At 41.6% G+C, this 24,368-nt stretch overlaps 1 protein-coding gene across 4 annotated transcripts in view; it reads right to left on the bottom strand.

Moving 5' to 3' along the window:
- LOC149444794 (triple functional domain protein) overlaps positions 1–24,368 on the bottom strand; it is a 455,657-nt gene that overhangs the window by 71,273 nt on the left and 360,016 nt on the right. The window lies entirely within an intron of this gene.

Genomic DNA, 24,368 nt, shown 5'->3' with positions numbered 1-24,368 from the left:
ATGCGATAAATAGGCCCAACACCGTGGTATGAGAAACATCCCCATATCATGATGCTTGCGCAAGCATGCTTCACTGTCTTCAGTGTGTACTGTGGCTTGAATTCAGTGTTTGGGGGTTGTCTGACAAACTGTCTCCGGCCACTAAACCCAAAAAGAACAATCTTACTTTCATCAGTCTACAAAATGTTGTGCCATTTCTCTTTAGGCCACTCAATGTGCTCTTTGGCAAATTGTAACCTCTTCAGCACGTCTTTTTTTCAACAGTGGGACTTTGCGGGGGCTTCTTGCAGATAGCTTGGCTTCACATAGGCGTCTTCTAATTATAACAGTACTCACAGGTAACTTTAGACCTTCTTTGATCTTCCTGGAGCTGATTGTTGGCTGAGTCCTTGCTATTTTGGCTATTCTTCTATCCATTCAAATGGTAGTTTTTCGCTTTGTTCCACGTCTTTCAGGTTTTGGTTGTCATTTTAAAGCATTTGCGATCATTTTAGCTGAGCAGCCTATCATTTTCTGTTTTCCCCTCTCCAATCAACTTTTTAATCAAGGTACGCTGTTCTTCTGAACAATGTCTAGAACGACCCATTTTCCTCAGAATTTCAGAGAGAATGCACTGTAACCAGCATGTACAACATTTGCTGCCTTCCTTCCTTAAATAAGGGCAATAATTGCCACCTGTTTTTCAAAGAATGAATGACCTCACTAATAGAACTCCACACTGCTATTATTTTGAACACGCCCCTTTCAATTAGTGATTCAATTACACAGAATCGGCAGCATGCATGTCATGACTGTTGGGTCTGTTGGATTTTTATTACTCTACTACACCCGCTAGTAAATTATTTGCCATGTAGAAATATAATTTCTACCAAAAACAGTGATTGATCCAGTTAGTGATGTCTGACTGCTATTATTTTGAACACAACTGTATATGATGTGGAGTGGGCTATTAAGTTCGTTTACCAGTGAGCATGCCCGGATACACTCTTTCCTTGTCCAAAATGGCACGATCTGCTTATGCAGAGGGAACACAAGGGTATATATTTGGCCGTGATTCCGACGTGCGCAGCCTCAGATGAAGTCGGACGTGACGAAACGTGTCAGGACATGTAAACCGGAAGTTACGGAGCGGTCATTTTGGAAAAGGTTTGTCTTTATTGTAAGCGCAATTTTGTTATTGAAGAAGTCATATCCCTGTCATTGCCTGCTACACTATTGTGGTTGTACTTTGCTACATATTATGATGCCATTGAGAACTGGATGATCTGTAGAGTGAGAGGAGCCCTCTTTCCTATGCGAGTGGACTTTATTGTCTGTTAAGGTGCATAAGATAGGAGGTGGCGGTCAGTGTGTTCACTAGCACTGGGAGTCTATGTTGTGAAGGCAGCACGAATAGAGTGAAAGTTTTGTTTTGAAGATATGACACTATATGCAATTCCTTCGGAGGTATATTTCATATATGAAAATGGACGGATCTAGGAGCCCAACCACAAAGGAAGGTGGATTTGTGGAAGCTTTTTCAAATTTGTGAGAGGGTAAGAGTAAGGATGATGGATGGCTAGAGGTGCACACACGGTGTAGTGATTTTTGCACGTATTAGCACTAGTTTTTATAAGTGTGTTTTTTGTGTGTTGGATAGCATGCGTTGTAGATAATGCACTATATGCGATTTATATTTCTTTGAGGGCATTAAGTGGAGGAAGAGGATTTGTATCCCTTGTGGAGGAAGAATATTCATTAGGATATCGGCACTACTGGGTGTTTAGAATACGGAGACGCTGATTAAAAGTTGGACTGTGCATTTTGGACTTTCGGGGGAGAAAGTATATATTTTGGTGTCAGGGGGCTTTATTGATGGTTACAAGATCCACGTCTTTGCAGACATTTTTCAAAAATGGAGGGCCTTCAAACTATTGCCCTTGCCCCTAATCCAAAAGGACATTTGCTACAATTTCTCTATAACAGCAAATCCTATTCCTTTTCAATATTCCTTGAAGTTGAAAAAATTCTGCTGAACTTGGGCCTCATCTCCCTCACTCCCTCCTCATGATACCAGTCCAAAGCAAACTATCCACTGCCGCCACTCTCACCCCTTTGGTCCTCTGTTTCCAGGAAGAAATCTGCAACTTCACATCGGGTGTCTTGAGGACTCTATTTTCTGTTAGTTGATGTTTCGGTTAGCGGAGGTCTCTCTGTGGTCCCAATACGGGGTGGGACGTTTGCCTTCGCACATGTTTTGAAAAGGGTTTTTTTTTTTTTTTAAATGTTTTACTTTAGCAGTGTCATTTTCTTCTTCCTTAATGGCTTAAATTGTTTATATTTTGTATACTGATGCCGTGGAGCCTCTTCCATATTTCTTATGGACCCCGAGGTGCCTGGAACAGTCTATGCGCTCTCCCTAACCGTAAGACATTCTCCCTTGCTTAGCCTTGGTGGAGACTTTTCCATTCCTTGACTTTGCATCTAGGATATTTGTTATTTTACTATCTTACGTTATATACTGATTTGCTAATTGCAGATGCCGGCCATCCCTTGGCTCCGGCATATATTCTTTTTTTCTGTCTCTTTTATTCTTTTAATTTTTTCTATTTTCTTTTGAGGGCCAGCTGGAGATTCCCAAGACAATCTTGGACTGTTGATATCCTGTGGTGCTGGGTGAATTTGTCTAATTTTCCAGTCTGTTTTTTTGCTAATGCCCCTGAAAAGAAGCGATTAGTATCACTTTGTTTTTCTAGATGGTTGTCATTTGCTGAAACTAAAGTGATAAGGGATAAGGAAGGGTGTTTCTTCTTAGTGAAGGGCCACTTAGGGGGTAATTTGGTCACTTTTCTTATTTACTATACTCCTAACACGAATCAAGTGGCCTTTATCCAATCCCTATTTAAGTCTTTGTCTGCTGAACTGGAGGGCGATGTTATTTTGACAGGGGATTCAAATCTGGCATTAGATCATATACTTGACAAATCTCATACAGGCAAACTTAAATCCCCTCCCAGAGTCGTGACTTTGCACAACTTTTGTATTGTTACAATTTAATTGACGGGTGGAGAGAGGCCAATCCCACATCCAGGGACTATTCTCATTTTTTGAGAGCCCATAGGCTTTCTCGTATTGATCATATTTTTCTACCCTCGGAAATGCTCTCTAAACTCCACTCAGCAAAAATAGTTTCGACGCCTTGGTCCGACCATGACCCGGTAATGCTGACGCTTTCTAATTTAACAGCCAAACTGGCTAAACCACATTGGCGTCTAAATGAGTCTTTACTTCGTAAGGAGTCCTATTGCCTAGACGTAGGGGAACATTTAAAATTCAGCCCTACGTTCCTTGCTTTATTGCATTCGTTATATGATACACCCTCGGCACAAGTTTCTATTATAGGCTATAGATCCCCCGTGCTTCCAATTCGACATGGCACTAGACAGGGTTGTCCACTTTCCCCATTGCTTTTCGCTTTGGCGACAGAACCCTTAGCTATGGCAATTAGTTCCCATCCGCGAATACAGGATATCAGTTGCGGACAACAAGAACATAAATGTGCCCTATTTGCTGATGATGTCCTGGTGTATATTACTTTACCGCAGATTTCGGTACCTAAATTACTGTCTCTGTAGTGCCAATTTTCTATTCTTTCTGGGCTGTCTTTAAACTCCCAAAAAACGACGGCCCTTAACATTACCTTACCCGTTCCCATTGAACGGCAGCCCAGGTCTACTAATGATTTTCATTGGGCTAGCAAATGTTTACCTTACCTGGGAGTCCATCTGACCGCTTCAGTCGAGTCTCTCTATCAAGCTAACTATCCTCCTCTTTTTAAACAACTTAAAGATGATATTTGCCATTGGTCTGATTAATCCTCATCATGATTTGGCAGAATCAATTTGTTTAAAATGCCATCTTTACCCTGATTATTATAGTATTTTAGAACCTTACCAATACCAATTCTGAGATGGGGAGCTGCAGCACATACAAACTGGGTTTCTCCACTTTGTTTGGAATAAACTAGTTCAATCAAAAGACACTATGCTTCTAAACAGAGGTGGGATTGGCCTTCCTAATCTTCAGGCATATTTCCAAGCCACTCAAATAACCAGTTGTCCTATACCAAGGCTAAGGGACCCTCTCTGGGTGTCACTTGAGGCTCGCTCTTGCCATCCCATAGCAATAGGCTCATTACTTTGGCTTCCTAATCGACTACGTCCTCCTATATTATACCCTACTTGGTTGCATTCATTGATGGTCTGGGACAGAGTACAACATCGCAAATCATTGGCGTCTCCACGTACACCTTTAGTTCCAATCTTTTGCAATCCTGAATTTGTACCTGATCTAGTGATTGCCCCTTTTCAATAGTGGATCAATAAAGGATTGTTGCGGATAGGGGATTATATTAAGGTTGATCAAATGCACTCTTTACAGTATTTAACCTCCCTAGCGGTCTGATTATGTCAGTATTTCTGTGCTCATAGTGGTACATTGTTTTCAATGGAAATATGTTTTTTTATTGTAGGCCTGTAATTCTTAGGAATAACCTACTGAAATCTGTCCGAACAAGAGTCTAGTAAACATCCCGGGTATGATAAAGTTTGAAACACGAAATCATAAATTATAATACAATAAATAATCATGAAAATAATAATATAATAATAATACATTTAATTCAATAATGTAATCAAACCAATTACATTGAAATTTGAAATAGAGCGCCAAGTTCGCACATCACTGAGCTTAGTTGCAAAATCGTTTTCAGTGTCTGATGAGGAATTTCCCCACGAATCATTATCACTCAATTCTGCAAGTGGTTGTAATTTACTATCGCTGTTCTCTAGTTGGTCTAAAACCGCTTTTGACCTAAAGGGACGCTTTTTGAATGCCATGGACGTTTCTCAGTTTCCAGGCAGAAAGAACGGTAAAAATGCAGGCAGGGCACAGGACAAAGCACTAGGGACAAAATGTATGTGAAATGGTTTGATACAGGAATGTAATACTATCAGATTTTAGTGTATTGAGTGAATGTCAAATTTTTACATTTTTTTAATTTTCCCGCCGGTTCTGTCCCCCATATGTCCCGGCGCTTGCAGCGAACGGAACTCGGAAGATGGATGCCGGCATCGGCTGGAGGACATGGCCGGGGATGCTGCAGGGGGGACATTGCGGGACCGCAGGACAAGATAAGTGCTCGAGGGATCCCAGAGCAACGCTGCAGTGCAATCCCGAGTGTAGCTCAGGGTTACTGCTTCTGGTACTGAAAGTTAACCTCGAGCTACACTCGGGAATACCGCCAGGGAGGTTAAAAGATATGTTGCAATGTCCGCTGCTGAAATTTTTAGGTATCATCAAATTGCTTCATTTATCCACTCGAAACTTAGGTTACTGGACGAACCACTCTTACTTACCGACTTTGAACTCATGTCAGAATAGAGACTTCCCTAGAGGCCGTGTCTCCACAGTGTATACCCTTTTCACTGATCCAAATAGTAAACTTCCTTATATGGAGTATTGGGAACGGGACCTGAATGTCCATTATGAACTTTCAGATTGGCAAGATATTACCCTGGCACTTTCTAAAGTTTCCATCCATACTACTTTAATTGAGGCGAATTATAAAGTGTTGTTAAGGTGGTATTTGGTCCCTACTCCGATTGCGAGGATGCATCCATCTACTTCAGCGATCTGTTTTCGTCATTGCGGCCAGGTGGCCATATCTGGTGGCAATGTCCACCGGCAACCAAATTTTGGATTCACATGTTTAACTTCATAAATTCTGTGACAGGGGTAAATATTTGCAGATCCCCGGAGACGGCCCTCTTTCATAAATTTCCGGATAATGTTCCTAAGTAGTCCCATTAATTGATTACCTACATGTCGTTGGCAGCAGGAATTACTATAGCTAGACATTGGAAGCAATGAATTATCCCACTTGACTTTGTTAAGAATAAATTAAACTGAATTATGATCAATGACAAACTCACTTGTATACTACACAATAACACCCAAAAATTTTATAAAACACGAGATCCGTGGATCCACTATATTTCTATGCCTTAGTTTCCCCCACCATGACCCTTTTCTTTTTCAGGTTTTTATTTTTCTCTTCTTTTCTATTTTCTATTACTCAATTAGAATAGATCGTACCTATTTTTAGTAGCCTTTATAACGCATTCCCTGCTTAGCATGACAGCCATTCTTTAGGTGCTTCTAGGTTTATGGACACTGGTACTTTTCCTTTCTCCTCCCACTTCATTTCCTTTTTTTTTCCCCAGTCCCCACCCTTTTCCCTTCCCTACCACTGTTCCAGTCTCTCACGAGTCATTTAAAGAATATGTACCTTTGGTTTGGACTTCCCGATAACTCCTCTGCAGAGTTCTATATCTCTGGTCACGTGTTTTATGACACAAACTTTGTTATTGAGTAATGTTTTAATTTCTGTTCTAATGGGACATTGAGTATTGTATTATTATTTGTAAAATTGTTTAATAAAAACTATTGAAATATAAAAAATAGGAGTAAGAAAAGGTGTTGCATGTTACTCGCACTGGTGCCATTCATTCTGAACAGCATTCCTTTGCATTTTAATGCACTACCATGCACTGTGGTGCACTGCATTACTAAAAAAAAGGTTCACATAACTTGTGTGCATTCTGGTACATTAAACAGTATGTGCAAATAAGTGGGCTACCTAAACACAAACTGCATTAACACGGATGTTAACACACTGTAATAATAAAGAAGAAAGCCAAGTCTAATTTAGGAGCCAAAATTTTGTGCAACTAATGAGGGCTCTAAGCACAGAAAATACCAGTTCTGCCAGAAATGAACTCAGCCCCTAAGTCCTGTTGGATGCTGATATTCAACAGACCAACAAAGCAATTGTTAGGGTTTACAAACACTTTATGTTTATAGAAATAGATAGTGTTGTAATTAAATTGTGTATTACACAATTTAACTACATATATGTAGAGCCATTTTTTGGGGGTTTTGGATAGAGAAGGAAAGGGTTAAAGGTTTTTTTTTTTTTTGCTGCCTGTGTACCTTTGGGGAAATTCAACCTCATCTCCTGTCCCAGAAATACAACAGGAAGCTGTGAAAAATGTCCCCTAAACTCTTATTCTGAAGGCAACTCTAACGTGTAAGATTACCTATCACTTTCTTTTTTTGATTAGCAGTACAAATAGAGGGGTGAATCTGCTCAATGGGGATAAAGACCGCAATAATAATAATAATAAAAAAAAAAAAAAACTTTACAGAAATCCAAGAAACAGATTTTACAGTAAGCACAAAAATCCAATTTTCTTTCTGGTACTTGTACATTGAGTGACACCGGAATTGATTGACCGATGCTTAGAAAGGAGTGCAACAGACAGGATCATAACAGCAACAAAACACTAACAGGCCCATATAAAATACATACTAGGCACAGATTGCAGCTCAAATAGCCACCTGAAGGACCTTACACCTGAAGCTGGATTCAGAGGGGGCCTGCAACATCCACCCAGTAAAACTTAGAGAATATGTAAACAGAATATCAGGTGGCAGCCTAGCACATTTGGGAAACAGTAGCCTGATGTCATATGCCCAAGAAGCCGATCTAGTAGAGTGACCCTTAACAGGAAAGGGAGCAACCCAATCCTTAAAGTGGTTCTAAAAGCAACATTTTTGTTTTACCTTAATGCATTCAATGCATTAAAGTAAAAACCCTTCTGGGTGCAGCTCCCCCCCCCCCGACCCTTTCTTGTATTTACCTGAGACCCATCTCAATGCACCGATGTGCATGAGAGCGGAGTCTCTCCTGGGATCTGCTTTATTGGCTCACAAAGTACCAGGAGCCATTGGCTCCTGCTGCTATCACAGCCAGTGAGCCAAAAAGAGTGAAGAGCAGCGCTGAGCTGCTCTGAATGTGAATAGACAATGTCCATTCACAGGAGCGTGGCTTAGGAGTGAGGCTGCTCGGGTGCCCATAGTTTGCTATTGGGAGAACCCGGCAGGGGGAGGAAACTGGATCATCCGCTAGGAAACCTAAATAACAGGATCGAGGCAGCCCTGTACAAAACCATGCCCTCTCCCACCAGGCCAGGAACAGCCATGTCCTTGGTGATAGATAAAATGGGTCTCTCAAGAGTCTTGACTGACTTGTTCCGCAGTGACAGAGTGCTGCACTGCATGGATCTGGAGTGGAACTGGACATATGGGACTGCCTTGAAAGAGAAGAGTATATCAGAACTCTGCAAAAGTTAAGAGTAGATTGATTCTTGGACTGAGGAGTCCAGAGGCTTTGGAAAAACTATAGCTTTGGTCGATCCAGGTTGAGGCTCAGATATTCCAAATAATAGTTCCAGTGCTGCTTTCTGAAAGTTCAGGATCCAGTTCAACCTCTGCAAGGTCTGAATAGTTTGAGCTATATTGGCAGTTAAGACTTGCGCAGACTGTTCATTCAGTAGGAGGTCATCCATTAATTCCACAATAGGAATGCCTTGAGATCACAGAAGGGCCAGTACAGGGACAAGCATGCTATGTGCAGAATATAGGCAGAATGGCAGTGCCAAAAACTAGGAACCCACAGCAAAAACGAAAGAATCATTGTTGTGCTCGAAAAATGGTTAATAGATATTTGCATCCTTCATATCCACAAAATCAGACATATATGATGGATTATATGCAGAACTGAATGAAAAGGTTTATGACCTTGAGGTCCAAGAAGGGGTGTATGCCTACTTTTGGGTTGGAGAATGTAAACAGATTTTAAAAAATACCTTAAAGTGTTCTGCTGCAGGAACTAGGCTTATGACCCAAAGCTCCAAGAGGGAGTTCGTAAGGGCTGCACGATTAAACAAGGATTCTGCAGGTAAAGGCATAGAGGCACATTTATAATCGCTGTGAACCAAATCAGCAATCAAGTGTGCCGTTTAACCCATACAATTCTGTATTACTGTAGTAAAGTCCTCTTCAGATAAGGCTGATTAGGAGGTCATGTAGGAGCTAAGATAGACTCCGAAAATGGCAGGGATTCATCAGAAGACAATAATCCAGGAGGTACATGTCAGGCCCTTCAGGGGGTGCACTGTAGGTACTGCCAAAACCGTTAGAGACACCCGGGTGCAAGAACCATTAGAGGTACCTGGGAGAGCTGAACATTTCTGCATGTGTTTGGGGTCACCATGTGTGTCTGACATACTGTACTGCAATAAGAAAACAATGTAATGTAATGTTGGTCTATCACATAAAATCCCAATAAAATACATTTATGTTTTTGGTTGTAACATGACAAAATGTGGAAAATTTCAAGGGGTATGAATACTTTTTCAAGGCACTGTAGACTGTGCTGACACAAATGTCAATCAAGGTTACTAAACAGTTTGCCACATGTAAAAGTACAATAAACCTTTTCCCTGATACTGTTTTTGAGTGGCGGTGTATTGCATTGGAAGGAATCCCATCCTGGCACATGTGAATGGTCAAGTTGGCGGCAAGATACACAGTGGGTCCAACCAAAAAAGCACAGTGAGACCTATTTAGTAATAGAAGGTCCATCCATTTTGGTGAGTGCTAATCCATGTGGGAGTCATCTGGAGCACCTGAAAATGGTCACCTGTTTATCTGTTACTAATGGCATCAGCACTAGTTCACATATCTTTTGGTTTTAAGCAACTATTATTTGAATGGGACCTAGTGATACATAGGACATTAGTAGTATTTTCTGGTGGTGTTTATTTTTTTGCACTTTTACTTGTGGCAAACTGTTTAGTAACCTTGATTGACATTTTTGTCAGTGTGGTTTATATACACAATTATAGGGTTCACCAATATGGAAGTTAGACACATTTTGAAGACTGCAGCAGCCATAATCACATTCATCTGTTACCTTATTTTTGTTTTCTTTTGGTTTTGCCTGTGGTGCAGAGTTTTCAATGTTATTTATTCAGTGCCTAGTAGAGACTAGCTCAAGCAGCACGTGAGGTAAGCTTGTTTAAAAAAATTAATTTGAATGTAAAGAATATGGCAAATGGGCAGACTTTTCTCAGTAAAGCAGAAAAAATGTGTCCATCCTCCTGGACACTAGCAAAAAACTGAGGCATGTTGGGAGTAGAAGGAATTATGCTGGTTTGGGCCACAGGTTTTGTCAGTGTCCAACCCTCCTGTAGGTGGAAGTATAACCCCATCAGTCAGTGTATTTTTGTGTTCTTGGATGAATGATTAAAAAAAAAAAAAAAAAAAGTTAAAAGCTCTGTTGGGATTTTACTGCTATCTGTTGCTCTATTGTGATTTCCACCCACTTTCAATCCTGCTAACCACACAGGAAATGAGGCAAATACATTGGTCAGGCACAAAGATAGCAATAAAACCTTAGTAAATTTTAATGCCTCCATTGGAAACGTTCTGAAAATTACCTGTCTTAGTGACCACATAGAAAGCTAGGAGAAATGGGGAAAAAGACAGCAATAAAAATAAAACATGTCATAACCCTAAAAAATGTCTTGTCCCATTGCTGCTAAAATTTCCCTGCCTTGGAAAAAAAATGGCAACATTTCAACTTGTAATATCCAGTTGTTTTATTGCAGAAATACTTGTGCTCCATTCAACTGCCATTTGATGCTAAGGGTGCCCTCCTGAGCATTCTCTCTGAGGATGTAGTGCCACCATCATCTAAATTACTGCTGGTGCATTTACGGTTACTCCCATGTAAACACATTGCTCAGTGCCAGCTATCACCTGGTCCTCTTACCTTTCTTAGAGAGGAAAAAAACTAATATAGAGGTTGTCCTAAGAAATATCAGAAAATCTGATCCCCCTGGCTATTGTCTCCTTAGACTGGTTTACCTGAATAATCTTTTATCTGTTATATTAACTGCTGGTGAGGGCGGCTTATGTCCATTGTCAAGCCTATATTTATGTACTTTTTGGGTCACTTTTCAGCCTTACATGTTATACTATGTGCATCATAACTTTCTACAAATCTTATAGCACACCATGAACAGGGGTCTTCTGCTGCCTGAACAGGTAGCTAATGGGATTGATGTTGAGGGGCTAATCAGGATTATCAGGTAGGAAAATGGGTTTCTGTAGCGTAAGGGAGTGGTAGAGGCTCACAAAAAAGGAAGGCCAGCTCTGGGTTTTGAGTACCCAAACAGATTTGTCAAGTTGGGTGATGATGTGGAAGCGGCAAGCTCAGGGGTGGCAGCCGTGGATGTCACTGCTATCCCTAACAGCTGGGAGGGCAGACCATCTAGGAGGGCTGGCGAGGGTAGTGCAGGAAGGCCTACACAGTTGGTGGTAATAGGGCAGTCTATAATCAGAAGGACTGATAGAATAATTTGTCACCAGGATCGCCTCAATCAAAAGGTTTGCGGTCTCCCTGATGCCAGGGTTCGGTATGTGGTGGACTGGGTTGGTAAATTACTGGGAGGGGCTGGGCATGATCCAGCTTTCTTGGTCCATGTTGGAACCAAGGACAGAATACAGGGAAGGTGGTGGCTCCTTAAGAATCAATTTAAAGAACTAGGCAGCAAGTTGAAGGGAAGGATCTCCAAGGTGATATTCGCTGAAATATTACCTGTGCCATGCGCAACTCAGGAAACACAGGGGGAGATTAGAGAACTAAATGCATTGGCTAAAGACCTGGTGTAAGAGGGAAGGATTTGGGTTTCTAGAGCACTGGGCTGACTTTTCATTGGGGTGCAACCTATATGCTAGAGATGGTTTTCACTTAAATGGAAGAGGGTCTGCTGTGCTGGGGGAGAGGTTTATGGGGAGGCTGGAGGAGTATTTAAACTAGGATTGAGCGGGGAGGGAGAATTAGATTATAATAGGGCAGACAGGGGTCAGTCCTTATTGGTAAGTGGAATGGGGAAAGATGGAGGGAGGGCTATGGCAGATGAAAAGAAGGTTCCCATGTTACAAACAACCATTGGAACTGGTACTATTTGTATGTAAAAAACAAAATATGCAAAATACGTGTGCACAAGGTGTTAATGGATTAAAGTGTTTGTTCACCAATGCCAGAAGTCTGCAAAGCAAAATAGGTGAGTTGGAAGCTTTGTAGCATGAAGAGAACTATAATTTAATTAGAATTGCTGAATCTTGACTTCATTCTTCACATGACTGGGCCATTAATATTCCTGGCTATGTTTTCTTACGGAGAGAAAGGATAAAAAAGGAAAGGTGGTGGCGTCTGTCTCTATTTGAGAAGTGATCTCAGAGCGAATGTGAAAGAGGACCTAGTTGATGGAGAGTGTGATGAGGCTTAAGCATCATGGGTAAAACTGCATATGGGGGTGCGTACTACAAAGGTAATCATTGGAGTTTGTTAAAGGCCTCCCAGTGTTAATAAGGAGGTGGAGACACGGCTCCTTGCACAGAAAGGGCTGGGACAGTGATAATAATAGGGGTTTTAACTACTCAGAAATTAACTGTAGTAAAAGGTACTGCAGGCACAGTTAAAGGACAAAAATGTATAAACAATCGACAATTTTATGGTACAGTTCATACAGGCCCCAACTAGGAATGATGCTCTGCTGGACCTGGTAATCTTAAACCATGCAGAGCTTATTACGAATGTCCACACAAAAGAAAATCTGGATAGCAGTGACCATAACATGATTTAATTTATTGTTAGCTGTAAACATCAAGCACATACGGGAAAAATAAAAACGCTCAACTTCAAGAGAGCTAATTTTCCAAGGCTGAGAGCTACTCTCCAAGACTTAGACTGGGAGGGAATATTGGTATCGATGAACACAACACAGAAATGGGAGTTCTTCAAAAAGCCTGTATGTGAACACACTTCAAAATATATTCCAATGGGTAACAAGTTTAAAAGGCTAAAAATCAAACCTATGTGGCTTACAGCCAACGTTAAAAAAGCTATAAATAATAAGAAAAGAGCTTTAATTAAGTATAAAAATGAAGGAACGCTATAACTGTTTAAGCATTACAAAGAATATAACAGAACACGCAAAAAGGAAATAAAGGCTGCAAAAATTTAAAACGAACGACAGATTGCAAAATATAGGACAAACCCCCCAAATTATTCAAATATATTAAAAGGTCCGGTCCGAGGCCCTTTACAAAATAATCTAGAGTCGGTGACTGGGACAAAGAGAAAGCAAAATTCATGAAAGACAGAAGTTGTCAAACAAATCTGATTTCTTTTTATGAGGATGTGAGCAAAACCTTGGACAGAGGGGTGGCAATGGACATGGTATACTTGGATTTTGTAAAAGCATTTGACACAGTTCCTCCCACACGGCTAATGTGTAAGTTAAAATCTACCGGCTTGGAAAAATCAGTATGTAAATGGATAGAAAACTGGCAAAAAGATCGTACTCAGAGTAGTGGTTAATGATTCATACTCTGAATGGTCTAGAGCTGTTAGTGGTGTAACCCCAAGGTTCAGTGTTGGGACCCTCACTTTTGAATATATTTATAAACAATATAGGGTCTGGGATTATAAATACTATTTCAGTCTTTGCAGATGACACCAAGCTGTGCAGTGGAATAACATACTTACAGGATGTCTCCAATTTACAAGCTGACCTTAATGCACTGTTTAATTGGGCAACTATGTGGCAAATGAGGTTTATTGTTGATAAATGTAAGGTTATGCACTTGGGGGCTAAGAATATGCATGCATCAAATATACTAGGGGGAGTACAACTGGGGGAATCAATGGTGGAGAAGGATCTGGGAGTTCTGGTAGATCATAAGCTTAATAATGGCATGCAATTCCAAGCTGCGGTTTCTAAAGCGAGCAAAATCCTCTCTTGCATTAAAAGAGGTTTAGAGATCAAAGTTGATCCAGGGAATATCAGATTGCCTCTCGGGGGATCAAGAAGGAATTTTTTCCCCTGCAGGAGCAAATTGGATCATGCTTTGCTAGGTTTTTTTTTGCCTTCCTCGGGATCAACTGTGGGTATAGGATTATAACTTTTTTTTTTTTTTTTTTATGGTTGAACTGAATGGACTTTTGTCTTTTTTCAGCCAGACTAACTGTGACCACGACGGTAGTAGAAACAGAGACCAAAGCCACCAGAGAAGGCAGGACTTGACTGGCTGCCCCATGCAAATCTGTCTTTCCAATGACGAATTGACCTTGTCCCATTTGGTCAGGATTTTCTTCTGCAAAACTCAAGTGTGGAATTGCACATAGAGGGTTGCCTTGAGGAAGGAAACCATGAGACCCAAGACCTGCATGCCGAATCACAGAGAAGACCATTTTGCAGGACAACCATCAAAATTTTGAGCTCTCAAAGCTTCTCTGCTGAGAGAAACATCTTATCCTGAGTGGACTCCAGAAACACTCAAAGTACTTCAACCAAGTGGTTGGAACCAGAGAAGACTTGTTGATATTCAAGATCGAGCAAAATTCTTGCAGAATGCAAAAAGTGATTGCCAAATTGTCCAACAAAGAAAGGAGATTTTTTTTTTGGTTGAACTGGATGGACTTTTGTCTTTTTTCAGCCAGACTAACTATGTAACTATGTGATATGTAGGTGTTCTTGTGATCTATCTCTGAGCACTTCTGATCTATATAAGTAACTTAATTTGTTTAGCTGCTAATTTGTATGATTTTTCTAATTGTCTATTTTTGTATCCTGTAAACCAAGCAAAACATTTAATAAATATCACACACACAAAAAAGAAAAACGTATAGTCAAAACCTTTTATTTTTTCAAAAAGAAAAATATACAGAGTAATCTGCTATGTCTGATTGGGTCACAGGGTGAAACTCCCTATAATACAACTGCCACAGGAACAAGTGTCCCCACTGTAAAATTGTGACCTCCTCACCAGTTTAGGCAATATTAAATTTTGGGTTTCTTGTCACTTTCTTTACTAGTGACAAAAGTCACCATATTAAACAGTGAATGAACCTTCTCAGTGCAGACATCGACAGATGTTCTAACTCTTCCATACTCAATCCAAAACTTAAAAAAAAAAAAAAAAGAAAAAAAAGAAGAAGCGCTAAGATTTCAAACATCTTAGCAAGTGAAAACCTTTTTTTTTTTTTTTTTCTTTTAACATTAAAAATCCATTTCTCAGACTCATAAATATACAGTATGTTACTCTATTGCCCACTGAAAGACAAGAAAAGTAAATTACCAAGGGTTATATAGTGTCACCTAGAGAATAGAGGCTATTACAAAGAAAGGTTTTATGCCAGCCCTAGGGTGTATGGCTCAGTTGTAGCAAGCAGTTTCTCTGGCTGTCTCTTAAAGGATGTAGAGAAAGGATTTTGTGTCCAGTAGAACAAGTCCTCTGTCTTCCATTGAGAGATACACAAACAGTAAATAAAACTGGGACAACCAAAAGCAGTATCTATCAGAAAGGCACGCCTTATAAATAAAAAAGAAAAGGCAATCTCCTTAAAAAGAAACAAACGAAGAGACAAAAAAATGGACAGGGCTGCACAAAACTGGAGGATCAAAACAGGTATCAGCAGAGATTGAAACATACACTTTGAAAATGATATGAAAGATCTAAGAAACAGAGGTCTGATGCTGATATGCCCAAGTGATGATCACTGCCCTAGCAGCATGAGCCTTAACTGGATAAAGGGGAAGATTATCCAGAAGTATGCCTGAACAAAGATCTGGTGGATACCTAGAAATAATTGAACCAAATGCTAATGTTCCCCCAAAGGGGCCCCTTCAGGATCACAAACAGGGCATTAGACCTAAAGGATGCTGTGGCATTGAGATAAACATGGAGGTATAAATTAGAAAATTCACTAACAAGGCCTCTAGAACAGACTGGCCATGACTGAAACCTGACTCTTGATGATATTAAGGACCAGGCACCTATCCTATCCTGACTGGAGAAAGTAAAAAATGTGCTTCACGGAGAGTCTATGTAGATGAAGCTTCCTCGTTTCACACCAACAGAAATACATATTCCAGGTCTGGGGAGTGTTAAAGATAAACAGGAATATCTCAGAAGAATCTCTTGGAAGGGGTGAATTAGAATTCTGTTTTATAGTTATCAACTCCTGCACACTCAGTCTCAAGAACTGACTAAATAAGGGTCATGACTGTCCCATTTTGACAGGAAAGCGGGTTCACAGATTGCCTCAGGCTTGTGCCATAGAGGGTGCTTCATATGGCTCCAAAGACACAGGGGCATCTAAATCTACTGAAGACAGGAAACTGGAAAAGAATGGGGGTGACTTTTGCAGTCTCTTCAGTTAGACTGAGACAATCTGAGCAAGTCGTGACATAAAACTATCCATGAAGAATAAAAATGTGAGACAAGACAGCTAGCCACATACACAACGTAAGGGTTTCAGGAGGCATCAAAAGCTGTTGCAGAAGTAGACAGCTCAAAAGAGGACTTGCAGTAGTCACAGAGTGAAAAAAAGACCTGGAATGCTTGTTAAAGTTACAGACTGCAGATGCAGAAAACCTGCTACATGCAACTAAAAAAGTGGAATACTCAGAGAAAGGGTAAACAAACAGTCCAGGAATGGGTACTTGGTTGGTTAAGCTATATACCAGTCATTGATACAGGTGTGTATCAATCTGAGCAGATGCTGTACTGTTTGCCAGAACTTGAGGAAGAACAAAGTGGCAGCTAGGAATCAAGAGGAAATCAAGGAATCAAGAGTTGCAGCCAGTCAGAAGAAGCTCAGTAAAGACCCCCGATCGTTAGATTGTGTGTCCATGAAGCCCAGGTCATTTCCTATACAAGCTATAGTCAAGAAGGCCCTAGGAAGTGAGAGGCCTTGTTGTAAGGGCAACACCCACACCCAAAACGGTGGAGAAGTGCACATGAAAACAGTACTGAGAGAGGCTGCCAAACAGCCACCTGCTCTCTTGAAGTTGAACTATACCCACAAAAACTTGACAAAAAACAAAATGTTCTTTAGCAAGGAACATAGATTCCAAAATAATAATTATGCTACCAAAATTAGTGTGTGCTCTAAATTGCCTCCAGCATTGTTCCTGTTTCTTCTTTCCGGAGACCAACATTGTGCTGAAGCACAGAGCCCTTGAGCAAAAGTAAATCTTTATGCTGTCAGCAGATCAGCCTCTACATTTTTGGAACAGTGCCAAAAACCAGAGAGCAATTGAGCATGTGCAGAGCAGGGGGAGACCATTCATTTCTGGATTTTAAACAGTACAGGCACTTATTTTTAATGTTTTACAAAGCAATACCTGCAAGCATGAAGTGATCTAGAAGGAATTAATTTTCTGACTAAAGCACCACTTTAAAGATCAGCTGTGTGAAGATGGAAATAAAATGTGGGACCATGGGTGGTTTAAGTAATAATGTGATAGTATGCACAGCATACTAGCACATCAAGGCAGACTTACCTTAAAACGAAGCGGATAGAAGCAGTGCGCTCTAATCGTTGACAGGGTTCCCATCTTCACTGGCTCTTCTTTCGGGATTTGCGGGTAGCAAAGCTGTATCATTTGCCCAATTTCATTCGACACCTCTCCAGCACTACATTGCATCAACCTGCAGTAAGAATGCTCCTGCTCTCAACCTACCTATGCTCCTATCCAGCCAAGCAAGGAACTTCCTAACTTGGTGAATCTCAATCTCAGCCTTAACAATAGGAGGCTCTGTAATACTGGACCCTCCTTCTGCAAAATTACTCAATCAGGATTCAGTCATGCAGGAATGCTTACTGTCCAGCAATCTCTGTGGTCCATATCCCAGGAGTGGACAACTGGAAATTGGATTACCTCAGACACCACAGCATGGACCAAGGGAAATGGGTCATTCACCTAGATATCTTCATACACATAGAATATTGGAAGATACGGAGACCCTGGATATGTACATCCTGGCCTCTAGATTCCACAATAAATTACCTTTGTGTGTGGCTAGAACCAAGGACCTTCTAGCACTGGAATTCTTGATAATCCCTTGGTCTCAGTTTGGGCGGTTCAGGCTAATCCATGCCTTCCCCCCTACTGCGAATTCTACCTTGTCTGCTCTGCAAGATAGAGCAGGAAAAGAAGCTGGCGATTTTCATTGCACCAAACTGGCCCAGAAGAAACCGATACATAAACACTCAAATTACGACAGGGCAGTTGAAGCCAAAATTTAAAAAAACTGAGTGGTCTCTGAGGCTGTCATTCCTATCCTGCTTAAAAGAAGAAGAAAAAAAAAAATGAACACAGACCCTTCAGTTCCAGATATTACTGGGTCTTGCATTTCAGCCTTCAATCAGGTCTTGTCCAGAACTTGGCTCTAAGCACTCTGAACGACAAGGTTTTGACCTTGTTCTTTCTTAAAAAAAAGAAAGAAAAACAACCTTGGCATTGTTCTTCCTCGCCAAAATCTTTGTCCAAAGCGTAACTCAAATCAAGCCCATTGTGGCACCCAGTGCTTCCTTGGACTCTCATCTTGGTTCTCATCATTAAGTCTTATGCCCAAGACTTTCCTTTCTTTCTAAGGTGGTATCAGTCTTCCACCTCAATGAAGAAATAGTTCAATCATAATTATAACCTTCTCCAAAGCACAGAAAGAAAATTGCTCTCCATTACCTGGATGTAGTCAGAGTCTATCTCAAAGCAACACCTATCAGGAAGACAGATTCCCTATTTGACCTGTTCTTAGGACCTCACAAAGGACATCCTGCTTCCAATAACACCATCGCTCCATGGATAAGACATCTGTTTACTAGAGCTTACACTCTCAAGAACAAATCTTCTGAGTTTTTACGCACCCACTCCACTAGGTCAGTGGAAGTCTTCTGGGCATTTCAGCGATACTCCTCTGTAGCCCAGCTTTATAGGACCACCACATGGTCCTCTATCCATACCTTTACAAAGTTCTGCCAGGTGGATCTCCAGTCTTCTGTGGATGCAAAATTCTGTTGCAAGGTTCTTGTGGCTGAACTCTGAAGTTGAGTCTGTTGAGAATTTTGACTTACCTGTATTCCATATCTTGGGAGTACAATACAGGACACTCTGTTCTCCTCCTTGGAATAGGGAAGGCTTATAGGGGAGGAGCCCAAGGGGAATGTCTTCAAAAGCTTGCCAGTGTACAATCACCTGAAGGTACAAGCTTATAACCCAGGATTTAAGAAAATGCAACCTGTGTAATGTACTGTTGTCCAAGATATGGAATTTACAGGTAAGTAAAAATTTCTAATATCTGTGAAATTATTGATGGACACAGCTCTCAATATTCCCCACCAATCCTGCAATTTGTTTCCAAATGTATTTCTCTCCTCCAAAAATTTGCATCTCTGCCTCCATGTCAATTGTAAAAATTTGAAAGCTCTCACTATCTTCTTATCTCCCCAAATACCTTACAAACAGACCATATTTTCTCTTTTGTTAATACATGGACAGAGCTGTCAATATTCATGATGCCTAGGTTATAGTGCCATCCGTACAAGTGGAATGCTGGTACACAAGAGCTAGGCCTAGAAATGGGCCCTGATGGTTGTCAAACCACATTACAATGCTAGGAAATCTCAAGCCTGTTTCACACAGGCTTCAGCATGTATCAGCAGTTTGAACAGTAAGCTTTTATAAAGCATTTGCAGAGCTGTCAGGAAGCTTTGTTAAAGCGTTTAAAGTACCTTTCAGCTCCAGTTTATATATGTTAAACACAGATCCTAATGGGAGTGCTGACTGTCACTTTACATAAGCCAGTAGCAGGCTTCAGCACTACTTGAAGCTTGTTGAAAGCCTGCTAGTGGCTTGTTTAATATTATTCATTTTTCTTATCCATTTGTTTGCATTTTTCCTCTTAATACATTATTTTTTCCCCCTTAATACACAGTTTCTGCCCTGTCTTGTTCCGGTGGAGAGACATGCTTGCGGAATGGTCAACGATGTAGATCCATTGAGTGTAAAATTATGATTAGTCCTCTACATTTTACCTTCGACAAAATGGCACCCGCATCTGCGCACTCGCCTTGTGGGCTATTTAAGGCCCTCTACTGACGTTCGGCATTACAGGCACACCCCTTTTGATAACGTGCATGAGCACAAAATGCATCAAGGAGGAGCCGTACGCCATGACGTCACACTGCCGGAGCCTCACGAAGGTCCGGCAGCCATCTTAGAGAGTGGCTGGTCAGTTTCACTACTTTTAAACTGTGTTTTTGGCGCTATTTCCACATGGATGATGTACTATTTTTATACTTAAATAAATCTGATAAAATGACTACACTAGGAGCACCTTCTTTTTTGGCTCTGAATTGAGCTAAACGATTTCCAGGACTCCCGCCGGAGAACAGTTGCAGAGCAGTCTCAGATCCAGAGGAGGGAGCCTCTTCCTATGCTGTCTGTCTAATCCACCTAAAGGGGGCTTCCTGCAGTTCTTTGGTCATTATATGATTCAACACATTGCGCTTTTACTATGCGTATCTGATGAATGTTCAAATTCAAATTCCCTGCACGGATTAAAGTAACATAGAATATTTTGATACCACCTGTGCAACAGGATCTGCATGCGGCACAATTTTCTGACCAGTGTTTGTCAGACCCTCACCATCCTTTGTTTTATGTTTTTCACAGCCGCACTTGTTTATTTGCGCTCATCGTAGCGCTTCATTCGCTCCTATGTTATCACTTGTGTTTAATATTTTTATATCAATAATATCTTTAATAGTGCACTTATATATATTAATTTCTTCAGCGCTGCACCAATTTTTGTGTAGGCTAAAGTAACAAACTATATTCAAATTAAGACCTGTGCAAAACATTTCCAAACAGGTGCTGAAGGGTGCTTTAAGGGCTTAGAGAAAGCTGCTCAAAACGTACTGAAATTTTTTTTAAAAAGCTTGCTACTCAAACTGCTGTTGCACTGTGCAAGCGGATGCCTGTGTGAAACAGGTGTTTGTAAACAAGCACCAGAAAAAAAAAAAAAACCCTTAAAAAATGGGCAGCAGCCAACAGACCAGAGTGTCAGGTATAGTGTACAATAAATGCAAAAAAAAAAAAGTACACTGCTCAAAAAAATTAAAGGAAAACTTTGAAAACACATATCTCAATGGGGAAAAGTATCATGCTGGATATCTATACTGATATGGACTGGGTAATGTGTTAGGAACGTAAGGATGCCCCATCGTTTGATTGAAGTGAGGGAACTGAATGCAAAGACAACCCAAAAATCAAAGTGATAAAATGATGCAGCAGGCGAGTCTATTTTGCTGAAATTTGATTGCACCAACTCAAAATGGTACTCAGTAGTATGTATGGCCCCCACATGCTTGTATGCATGCCTGACAACATCGAGGCATGCTGCTAATGGGATGACGGATGGTGTCCTGGGGTATTTCCTCCCAGAACTGGACCAGAGCATCACCGAGCTCCTGGACAGTCTGAGGTGCAACCTGGCGGCGTCGGATGGACCGAAACATGATATCCCAGAGGTGTTCTATTGGATTTTGGTCAGGCGAGTGTATTGGGGCCCATTCAATGGCATCAATTCCTTCATCCTCCAGGAACTGCTTGCATACTCTCACCTCATGAGGCGGAGCATTGTCGTGCACCAGGAAGAACTAAGGACCCACTGCACCGGCATAGGGTCTTACAATGGGTCTAAGAATTTCATCCTGATACCTTATGGCAGTCAGGGTGCCATTGTCTAGCCTGTAGAGGTCTGTGCGTCCCTCTATGGATATGCCTCCCCAGACCATCACTGACCCTCCAACAAAACAGTCATGCCAAACGATGTTATAGGCAGCATAACATTCTCCACAGCTTCTCCAGACCCTTTCACGCCTGTCACATGCTCAGGGTGAACCTGCTCTCATCTGTGAAAAGCAGAGGGTGCCAGTGGAGGACCTGCTAATTCTGATGTTCAATGGCAAATGCCAATCGAGCTCTATGGTGCTGGACAGTGAGCTCAGGGCCCACTAGAGGACGTCAGACCCTGAGGCCACCCTCATGAAGTCTGTTTCTGATTGTTTGGTCAGAGACATTCACACCAGTGGCCTGCTGGAGGTAATTTTGTAGGGCTCTGGCAGCACTCATCCTGTTCCTCCTTGCACAAAGGAGCAGATACCGGTCCTGCTGATGGGTTAAGGATCTTCTACAGCCCTGTCCAGCTCTCCTAGAGTAACTGCCTGTCTCCTGGAATCTCCTCCATGTTCTTGAGACTGTGCTGGGAGACACAGCAAACCTTCTGGTAATGGCACGTATTGATGTGCCATCCTGGAGGAGTTAGACTGCCTGTGCAACCTCTGTAGGGTCCGGGTATCGACTCCTGCTACTAGCAGTGACACTGACCCTAGCCAAATTCAAAACTAGTGAAAAACTGTCAGAAAGATTGAGTAGGGAAGTAAATGTCAGTGGCCTCCACCTGTAAAACCATTCCTGTTTTGGGGGTCTTCTCATTGTTGCTCAACTAGTGCACCTGTAAATTTCATCAACACCAAAGCAGCTTAAACTGCTTAACAACTTCCTCTGCTACTTAACTGACCAGATCAATATCCGAGGAGTTTTATTGATTTGATGCTATACTCTGATTACAAAGTGTTCCTTTAATCTTTTTGAGAAGTGTATATTACAGTGAATATAACAAATCCTATTTCCACTTTTGTTCAATGATGGACACTCTCAAAAGTATTGTATAGGGGTTGACAACAACTACAACACAAGGAAGCCCTAACCCACAGCAAACATACTGCTGTGGAATTTAATGCACCTACACTATCATTTGGTGTAGCCAACAAATAGTGGCTGCAGAGGTCACTTTGCCCTTTCAAGGGCATCCTTGAGAACAAAAAGGAAATGTGTCTTACAAAAGGAACCTGTGAAATATATGTAAATAAACTTGGACTGCACTGGCCAATGTCTAGACCAGGGGTACTGAGTTAAAACGCATGGAGGTCCAACACGTAAAATCTTCTTCCAACAGAGGTCTGAACTGCATTAATTTTTCAGCTCTTACTGTATATCATAATTCCTATACTTCAGTGTCCTCAGTTAACCCTGCCCCCATATGTTACAGTCAGTTTCACCTTCACAGTAGTGTTTTTAACCCACAGCATAACTGTGCCCCCTTCACATCTCCCCTTATCCATGCCCCCCTTTACATATCCCTCCCCACAGCATTGCCCCCCTACATCACAACCCCCCCCCCCCCAACAGTAGTGTTCTCTGCCCTTTTCACATCAACTCCCCCCCTCCCCACCACACACACAGCACTGCCCCCTTCACACTCCACCCCACTAGTATACTCTGCCCTCCTCACATCCACTTTACACCCCACAGTACTGTCCTCTGCCCATTCACATTTCCCCCACCACAACACTACCCCCCTTTACATCACCCCTTCACAGCACTGCCCCCTTTACATCACCCCCCACCATATGCACACAGCACTGCCCCTCTTCACATTTTGCCCCCCTTTACATCACACACATAGCCAGGAGTAGTGTCCCGGCCCCCTTCACTCTCCTGCCTTAGAGCGGAAAGTGGGAGGTGGAGCATTTCTGGATCGGATGTGGGAAGCACAGCACATCATTGAACAGAGTCACTTCTTTCCTCCCATCCTCCACTGCCGTTATAACAGCAGAGCGGACAGCAGGAGACAGAACATTTCTGGAGTGAGTGTGGAATAACAGCACAGTATTGAACAGAGCGCGGGAGCTGTAATGAAATTTCTGCACTGGATGCTGGGAAGCACAGCACAGCATTGAAAAGAGCATGGGAGCTGCGGGAATTAACTTTTTGTGTTAACCAGCAGGTGATTTGCTGCTAGCACTGCCCTGCTTCCAATCAGCCGCTAGGGCTTAATAGCATCTTCTTACCTATTGCATGAGTCAGAGCCTCGCTAAAGGTTCTCCCTTTGACTTGGGTCCCTGGGTGAGTCATAATAGGCATTCGGTAAAGAAGACGTTGCCAGTGCTGGTGAGCCCACTTTCACCTCGCTTTTTGAGTCATTTTGAGTGTTCTGAGGCAATTTTAGTCCCATTCTACACCTACTCTACCAAAGGTCCATACTCAGTCCACACTAACCCTTGTCCCCTCTCAGGTCCACTCTGTCTGCTCTCTCATGTTCCTCTAATATCTCATATTCTACCTGCTCTTTATTTCCTTGGTGTTTAGCGTCTGCTCTATCTTCTCTTTGAACGTACCATGGTCAGCTGAAAAATCCTCTTCATCTTCGCCCCTGACAGCTTTTGCTCTGCCTCCTCTATCATCCAAGGTCACCATCAGCTACTAGTACTCAGTTTTTATCTTTCCCCAAGTTCCACAACCTGGGACACACTTTGCATTCAATGCCTTCCCTTCACAAACAACTTACACTCGGTCTCTCCATGATCAGTTTAAGTGAAACAGCATACCTGACCATATAACACATATCCAGCTAAAATACTGCCTTGACTGTGCAGTAAAGTATGCCAATGTATTTTGGAATCACTCTTAACTGTTCTTCTTAGTAATGGAGAACAT

The sequence above is a fragment of the Staurois parvus genome, unplaced genomic scaffold (assembly GCF_062004578.1).
Source record: "Staurois parvus isolate SC_StPar_1 unplaced genomic scaffold, SC_StPar_1.0 ptg000772l, whole genome shotgun sequence".
NCBI lineage: Eukaryota > Metazoa > Chordata > Amphibia > Anura > Ranidae > Staurois > Staurois parvus.
Note: the sequence above shows the minus strand (reverse complement) of the source record. Positions and strands in the feature narration are given on the sequence as shown.